Raw genomic sequence first — 9663 nt, 5'->3', positions numbered from 1 at the left:
TCACAAACTTGACTTGGTTACAACCAAGGAGGTTGTTAATCCAAGGAATGAAACGAGCACTAGAATATCTCCTTCAGGCGGAGAAGCCTCTTACAGCAATGATGCACAGAATAATAGAAGCTCAAATATAAATGAAAGTGTACAAGTGTTGGAATACTAATTGCTTGAGATGATTTGAAGTTTCTGGACCAAGGCTATATTTATAACCTTGGTCAGGGCACCTGGAAAGGGTTCAGGTGCCTGGGAGGGGATAAAATTTTATCCCCTTCGCAACGGATCACGTTTGATGTGATCTTGGTCAAAATCCAACTCCTGTGTCATCCTTCTCGCTAGCTGCGTCTTTTACTCGACTTCTTGTGCTCCTAAGCTCCTGCACACTTAGACACAATGTCACGCCCCAGAGGAGTCCCTGTCCGAAGAAATTTCGGCAGCACCTCCCCTGTACCGGTGACAATCTGAAGCATTTCTACAGACATAATATACCTCAGCCACATGCGGCTGGAATCATAACAATAAAAGAAAACAAACACCACGCAGTTAATATCAAATTCAGCCTCTGGCTGACACAACCACGCAGTTAAAAGTAAAGCAGGCCACTCGGCTGTACCAAAACCAAAACACAACAAAAACTGACAGAAACTAAATACAACCAAACACAAAACTGCTAGCCGGCTAGGCTTACACAACCAACAATATAACACCCGGAAACAAAACTGAAGTCGATACTAATCTTCGCTTCAGCTCTTGGAAGCTGGTCTCGTAGTCCTCGGATCACATGAACTTCACGCCTTTCCTGGTCAGGCGTGTCAGTGACATAGCTAACCGTGAGAAACCCTCAACGTATCTCCGGAAATATCGAGCCAAACAAAGGAAGTTGCGAGCCTCTTCTATAGACTCCGTTTACTCCCAACGGTAACAACCTCGATCTCCTGTGGAACCACAGTATACTCCTACTGGTCATCATGTGTCTCAAACATCTCACAGAAGACACCCAAAACACGCACTACTGATCGTCGCATATAGATGTTCTCGTCGAGACAATCTCTAGATCTATGCAAAGGTGGTGCACGTGACTCACCTCGGATCAGAAATAGATCACCACAACGTCAGCAAAGACAATGGAAACCAATCCAAACATCCTAGGGATACCCAAATCATCGAGTCCATGATAACATCTAGGGCACCGCAAGCACTAATGGTAAAACCAAGACACATAATGTCCGTATCACAGACATTCCTAACAATAAGATCCCCAACAATAAACAAATCTAATGACCAACGATATATAATCACCAAAGAATAGCTCCTCCAGTGTGAGAACAACGCTCCATCACACGAAATACCACAAATGTGGGAGCAACGCTCTACCACAAGAAATCCTCCATATGTGGGAGCAACGCTCCACCACATATAATCCGAAAATGTATCTGCAATAGATATGGGAGCAATGCTCCGCTATAAGGAATCCGCAATAGGTGGGAGTAACGCTCCACCACAGACAATCCATAACATGTGTGGGAGCAACGCTCCACCACCAACAATACATAAGTGTCCAAGGCACCTAACTATCTAGCTAGAGACTGCACGAGATCTCTCCACCACAGATCACTGTGGTTAGCCTAGGGTATCACAATCCAGTAATCAAATCAAATTCATAGTCCACTATATCATCATCCTAGTGGGTCGGTCACCCACTAATAGGAGAATTAGTTAACAGGATAATACAACTAATGTCATAATATAGACATTTAACATTCTACATTCCACATAAGTAGACTCATCATGATGCTACCAACCATACACCTAACACACGTGCACACACAACATAGGTATGATCAACATAATCCTCTAATTAGTGCACACCCAACATACTCACAATATAGGTGTAAATCACCGTGATATCTCCAACAATACATACTGAACCCGTGTGCATATATCATCATAGGTAAAATCAACAATACCCCCTATATGTCAATCAGCACGTACAGCTAACTAAATAGCTATAATCCACAAGAAACCTACAATAACCATATCTTGATGGGAATACCCACTCTATCCACAAATGAACTATCTATCATAGAACTCCTTCAACTCATAACAATCATATATACACTTCATAGATATGCATAATCAGCATATTTAATCCAATCTACCACATAAACCCTATGCCATCTTCTAAGTTATCCAATTAGGTACATACAGTCTAAAATTACAGTACCCATGGAATAGAATATATCGATCCTCTATCGACTGACCAAACCGACAATAGTATATGGCTAATTCAGTCTTTTCCACATCAGTACGTGTCATGTACCCAAATATACTCTAGATACCTAACTAAGCACAAATAATCAAAAGATTCGAACCTCTAAAAATAGAATATGGCAATCCTCTACTGATCAACCAACAACACTAAATCATTCATCTTTCAACTGATTAAGATTACATTAATCCTCTTCAAGCAACTATGGTAAATCAAACTTCTAATGATCAATCTAACAAGAGTAGATCAATTATCTACTAATAAAATTAATTAAGATAAAATGATATACTACTAGCTAAGTCAAAAGGAATATGTAGACACTATCCACTACACAACTAATAATAACAGATGCTGGTATGTGCCTCGATCTTCTAATCAACTCATCATAACAGAAGTAAATATAAAATCACCAAAGCCTATAATCCTTAATCTCTATTAAGGTCAATCAAGATCAGTGGCTAACTCATCACATGTAATATACGCTACAACAACCAGACAGGTACTAATAAAGTATGCTAATACAGGTGATAAACTGTAATAGTCAACAGGGTATATACTAACAGAAAGGTAGAATAACAGTATATACTAACATACCTCCTATAGCTTGGAGATGTCCTGTCGCTGCCAGGTCCCAAAATCTGAAAAGTCACATCGAGAAGACCAAATCACAAAATCCGAAACACAGGGAAATAAGACTCGTAAGCCGATCTCTGATACCAAATAAATTGGTATCAGATAAATCTCGAAAATCCAAAACACATAGCAAGTATCGTATAACTTGGCTCTGATACCACTAAATTGTCACGCCCCAGAGGAGTCCCTGTCCGAAGAAATTTCGGCAGCACCTCCCCTGTACCGGTGACAATCTGAAGCATTTCTACAGACATAATATACCTCAGCCACATGTGGCTGGAATCACAGTTAATATCAAATTCAGCCTCTGGCTGACACAACCACGCAGTTAAAAGTAAAGCAGCCCACTCGGCTGTACCAAAACCAAAACACAACAAAAACTGACAGAAACTAAATACAACCAAGCACAAAACTGCTAGCCGGCTAGGCTTACACAACCAACAACATAACACCCGGAAACAAAACCAGAACACAATTCGAAATACAGAAATTTCATATACCAAGATAAACAACAGAAAGGTAGCGATATGTCTCTGATGTGACGCGGGGACCAGCAGACAGGATGCTCCAAGAGACACCATAAATAACCTGGTACCTGAAAAGATAGTGTCCACGGGGGTGAGTTCAACAACTCAGCGAATACCAACAGACATGCCTAGTAAGATATATCTAACAGCAACAAACATGGAATATAACTTCCTAATCATATATAGGGAATATGCAAAACTGAAAGGTAACTGAGGAAGCTGTACTCACCAGGAACTCCTATCCAGACAAAAGGGTCATCAAATCGAAAGTGTCAATAATCCTGTATGCAGGTCAAAAGTATGCATCCAACCAAAATGCAGCAACCAAATACAGCAAACACAATCATAAGAATATAAATGCATCAATGCATATGATGCTAATGATGCGTCCTGGTCACCCCTGACGCCAGTCAGTCATCTCACACACAAATGGTGAGACCGAGTGGGTAGGGCTGTGACAACCGTGCACTCTGTCGTCACTACTCCTGATGAGTGACCGAGTGGACGGGATGCTGTCGGAGTACTCCTGTCCTATGATCCCAAATCATAAATGGGGGAGCTCAATGCTCTCATCTCCCGGTACACGATGACGGGGAGGACATCTCTGCCGGCTACCACGCTGAGTCACCTGACCAACGGAGCCAAACAGAGTCCACTGTCTGCCGGCTACTATGTTGCTACACTAAATGCCACCGGAGCCAAACAGAGCGGAACTGTCTGCCGGCTACCACGCTGAGTCCTCAGACCAACGGAGCCAAACAGCAGAACCGCCACACACCTGCCTGATATACCACTAAACCATGAGTGGAGGTGTGTGCAGTACATGTAACTGGCGATGGGCTCAACCATAGTGGAGCCGACAATCGCACAACATGCAATCATGATGCATGTCACTATGCATAGCAAAAACTGATCAACACAACCATATCCATATATACAAAAATGGGTACTGTAAAAGCGATGGTCACATACCAAAATCTAGAATACACAGGTCAGATAGAATATCAAAACATATGTCCCGAACATAACAAGTATGGTATATCCTGATCAGCATAGAAAAATCCATATATATATAATATGGGTACCACAGTATCAGTAGGTCAAATCCACGGATCTAGGGCATACAGGTCCTCTATGGTATAGCAACCTAGATCCTAAACATATCTCCTTCCATAACATATGTACCAACAATATGCACATATCTAGAATCAAGGTCTAGGTACATGAATCATATATGATATACAAATAGAGGTACACAAGCCAGTCATGGCATATAACCTAAGTATCAGATAATCTCGATACACATGACTGAAACCAAAAGTCCAGAACCTAGTCCTAACCTCAGTAAAACATGGTATGTCACTTATTCTAGAAACTAAGATACTTATGGTAATACAGTACTCATGGCAATAAATCACATGATATAAGCACGGATACGTCACAGGCGATAAACCTAACATGCTATGGATATCAAACAGTGACATACCAAAGACAAACATGTTCATTGCTTGTAGTTATAAAATACTATGCATATCCAAAGACAATATCATAAAAGATAAGTCAAGAGGTACCCGCCTTCCGATGTAGATCGAGCTAATCAACCTCTATGTCGAAGTGCTCGTCCTGAATCCGAATCCTGTAATAAATCATATGGTTTAGCTAAGTTTTATTGTAAACCAAAATAGCTAAACCTAATTCTTCATTTACCCGGAACCCTAATTATTCCATCATTCAATATGATCTATATTAGTATCCGATTCAAGTCCAAATTCCCAGTAGCAAGACTTAGATCAGAACATAATTTAGGTAATCAATGCTTACCCTATCCTCAAGTTTATCCAAAAATCTCCCACCATACTGCAGCCACCCTATCAATAAGCACTTCTTGATCAATTTGACAAGAATTCAAAATGCTAAAATACTATGAATCAGATCTAGGCCCCATATAGAGATCAAATGAATACCATCATCAGAAATCAAATGGGAAACAGAACAGAGGCACAAATGCTCACCATGTTCTACTTATACTCGCATCAAAATCCTTGTCGATCTCCCTGCACGAACAATGTTGGGAGAAGAGGCACAAGCAAGACAGTGATCGGGTGATGTAGCAGAGTCCGGTAATAGGAGTTGCGACGTACAGAGACGTGACAGAAGATCAAGTCTAGGCTCGGGAAAAGGAAACCTACAACCAGCCAGCACCTCTGTCAGCCTCCGATTAGGTCCACCGTCAGAGGAGGAAGGGAGTCTTCGGCGTCAGTGATTGTGAACCCAAACTAGGGCACGGAAGTCGGCTGTGATGGTCGGCTCTGGTAGCACAGAGGGAAGAAGGGTTCGGCCGGCGGAAGCTCGCAGCATCGCGTCGGCCAGAGGAGAGAAAGAGGGCGTCGGGAGGCGCTAGGGCACAGGCGATGTGCTGGCTTCCTGTGGCCGGTGATCAGCGCACGGCTCGGCACGGATGAGGGGGAGAGGAGATCGGCTCTAGGAGGAAGAATGAGAAGAGAAGAATTGGTGCACCGGCGCCGGTAGGGCAAAGATCGGCGTCGCAAGGGCTCGGGAGGAAACCGTCGGCACGGGTAAGAGCACGGCGTCGGGGAGAAAGAAAAAGAAATAGGAAAAGAAAAAGGAAATTAAGAAAATATACATTTCCTCGCTTAAATAGGTAGCCTAAATAGGCTTTTCCCGGGGCCGAGTTTTCATCCCCGTAAACTCGTCCATACGAGTTCCAAAAAATTTCCGAAAAATTTCCAAAAATTCCGGAAAATTCCCTTATTAATATTCGCCTATTTTCGGTATTTTACACACAAGGTTAAAAATACGACATGACCTAACTTAACTTGTTGATCATATCAAAATAACCTTTGGGTTCCAACAAGTAGTGTTCACTTGATTAGTCAAGTTAAGTACATGTATCCAGCTAGTTATCTACTAAGAAGGACTACTTAACTTGATCACTGTATTTTTATATTTTTCACCCAGATTTATATTGATACACTGATATAAGTATCTAAAGTTCAAACAAAGTCTTATGTTTCCCACACCATTCTATGTTTTGAATACACAAGCAAGGTAACTCTAGTGTACTTGTGAGATGTTGGCTACCTAAAACTATAGGATCATGATTTCTAAGGGAAATCTAAGGCTAAGTCCATAATAATTTTGAAACACTAAAAAAACTGGGATTTGGAGAAAACATATTTAATGAATTTTTCTAGAATTTAAAAATTATTTAAGGAGAAACACATCCTATCCTTTAATTAGATTTTTCAAAAAGAGTTTACTACATTATCAAACTAAGGTAAATGATAAGTAACTACCAAATATATAAACTGAATAAATCAAGTAGATAAGCCAACTCAAGTATACAATATATACAAGTGCACTAAATAAGGTTTAATCATCATCAATAGGTGGAGGTGGGGGTTGATCAGTGTAACACCCCAAATTTTCTCAATTAGAGTCCTAAAAGTAATTTAAAAATATTTTAAAATGCTATAGAAATATTCTTGGGATTTTTAGAAATTTTTAGAGTATTTTTATGTAATTTTTGGAGGTCGTTTGATATTTTTACTAAATGAAGGAAGTTTCGACAAAAAAATGTCCAAGCCGAGAATTGAACCCACGACCTTTGACTCGGTCAAAACCCGGCTGACCAGGTGGGCAAACGGATTTGTCTATTTAGAAAAGATAGCGAATTTATTTAAGATAATTAACAGAATATTGGATTATAAAAGGGATAAGTTGAGGTTGGATTTGTCTGTTTAGAAAAGGTAGCGAATTTATTTAAGATAGTTAACAGAATATTGGATTACAAAAAGGGATAAATTGATGTTGGATTTGTCTATTTAGAAAAGGTAGCGAATCTATTTAAGGAGTTAACAGAAATATTAAGTTATAAAAAGGGATAAGTTGATGCTCTGTTTTCCCGTGACTTAAACCATTCTCTCCTTCTCTTCTGCGTACGATGGCGGAGCTCGGGCAGAAAACGAAAGAGAGTTAGGGCATCGTCTCCGGCGGCCGGCCAAGGTCCTAGAAGCCCTTTTTGTCCGGTTTTAAGCCCAAGAACGCAAAGGTAAGTGCTTCTCACCTACAGTAGGAGTAGTTTCAGACCTTTGTTCTTCTTGAATTCGAAGCATGAGGAGCGCTTATAGTGTAGATTTTTAATTAAGCTCATATGCAGATTTTTATGTAAGCTTATAGTGCATATTTTAATTAAGCCTATAGTGCAGATTTTAATTAAACTTATAGTGCAGATTTTAATTAAGCTTATAGGTACAGATTTTAATTAAGCTTATAGTGCAGATTTTTATGTAGGCTTATAGTGCAGATTTTAATTAAGCTTAAAATACAGATTTTTATGAAAGCTTATAGTGCAGATTTTAATTAAGCTTATAGTGCATATTTTAATTAAGCTTATAGTGCAGATTTTTAATTAAGCTTATAGTGCAGATTTTTATTTAAGCTTATAGTGCAGATTTTAATTAAGCCTATAGTGCAGATTTTAATTAAGTTTATAGTGCAGATTTTTATGTAAGCTTATAGTGCAGATTTTAATTAAGCTTGTAGTGCAGATTTCTTAGAGCTTAAAATGCAGAAATAGTGTAGCATAGAATGCAGAATCTTGATTAGTATAGTATGCAGAATTTTGATTAGCATAGTATGTAGATTTTTGTTTAAGCATTTCAAAGTTAGAATTTGCTTAAACATTTCAGTTTCTTTTTAAAGAAGCATTCTTTTAGAAGTATTAACAAGTATAAGAAAGATAAAGAAAAGAAAGAAAAAGGTCAAGGCCTTAAGTAGATCCCAAAGTCAAGACTTTAGGGATTTTGGCATACAAGGTGCTTGTTAAAATGCCGAGGCATTATATATTAGAAGTATTAAAAGATAACAAGTATTTTACTTTTATTAGTGGCACTGTACTGGACTCTCAGTTGTCCTTGGGTTGGGCTCCCATAGTCGTCCCTAGGTTTAGATAACCTAGTATGCAGGACTCTCAGTTGTCCTTGGGTTGGGCTCTCATAGTCGTCCCTAGGTTTAGATAACCTAGTAAACCCTACTAGATTCGGGACCAGCTATCTCGGGTCTAGTCAGGGATGCGCGCATAACAAGTACAATTGCCGGGCCCAAGAAGAAAGTTGATTATTATTTTGAAGTATTATAAGTATAAGTTTTTGAACAAATAAAATAAGTTTCACATAAGTGTAAAAGTATTAAGGGATAAGTTTTAAACAAGTGAGATAAAAGAATAAGATTAGAACAAATGAATTAAGTTTCACTTTGTTTTAAAATCAGCAAGTTTAGATTTCTTTTATGCTAGCATGTTATTTAGATTAGCTTACTGTTCCTTGCTATTAGTGTAACGACCCGCCTCCTACTGACTAGGTTGTGAGGCCGATCGCTACATTATGCTGTGCTAAATTACTATTGCGAAAATTTAGATTGATTAAAATTTTGCTAAACTGATTACTGTAAAATCTGAACTTAATATTCTAAGTGTACCTAGGAGTTGTACACATGCTAGGGAAGATAATCTATGCCTCTCGGATGACCTGCTAGATGTAATCAGGCATTTCAATCGACCCATGGATCGATTGGGCTGTTGGATCGATCCAATCGATCCAGCTTGATACTGGCACGGAAGAAGACTCTGGATCGGTCGGTTGACCGATCCATAAGCCATTTCGCTTCTGTATGCGTCTGGATCGGTCTACCGACCGATCCAGGAGCACACATCGCTTCTGTATGCGGCTGGATCGGTCTACCGACCGATCCAGGAGCACACTGATCGGTCGGTAGACCGATCCAGTGGCTCACTGATCGGTCGGCTGACCGATCAGTGAGCTTCCGTGCTCTCTATTCGCATCTAGATCGGTCGGCTGACCGATCCATAATCGGACGCCAACTCTCTGTTCGCGACTGGATCGGTCAGCTGACCGATCCAGTGGCACAACCCAACTTTGATCGATCTGTAGATCGATCTGGGTTTCTGATTTCGCACTGAAACTCTGATTTCAGCACTAGTTCGTGCCAAAATCTCATATAAGAGTTCTAAAATCAATTGAAATAAGTTCTAACATCTATTAACTAGCATTCCAACATAATTACTAACAACTTAAACAAATCTTCCATGGTTTAAACATTCTAAGGTCTAAAAGTGCATAAAGGTACTCGAGAAAAGAAACTAAGTTCTTAATTTGCTAAACTCCCTAAGGATCTTCATTCCAGGTTCCTGCCACACAC

At 39.8% G+C, this 9663-nt stretch overlaps 1 long non-coding RNA gene across 1 annotated transcript; it reads right to left on the bottom strand.

The window, feature by feature from the left end:
* Positions 1-5026: 5026 nt before the first annotated feature.
* Positions 5027-5456, bottom strand: LOC122054168. Its single transcript, XR_006132594.1, has 3 exons — positions 5436-5456; positions 5245-5291; positions 5027-5059 (listed from the first exon to the last, which is right to left on the bottom strand). It is a non-coding gene; the product is annotated as an uncharacterized LOC122054168 (long non-coding RNA).
* Between the last annotated feature and the right edge of the window lie 4207 nt (positions 5457-9663).

Source organism: Zingiber officinale, chromosome 3A (assembly GCF_018446385.1).
Source record: "Zingiber officinale cultivar Zhangliang chromosome 3A, Zo_v1.1, whole genome shotgun sequence".
In the NCBI taxonomy this organism is placed as follows: Eukaryota; Viridiplantae; Streptophyta; class Magnoliopsida; order Zingiberales; family Zingiberaceae; genus Zingiber; species Zingiber officinale.
This window is presented reverse-complemented; position numbering and strand designations above follow the sequence as displayed.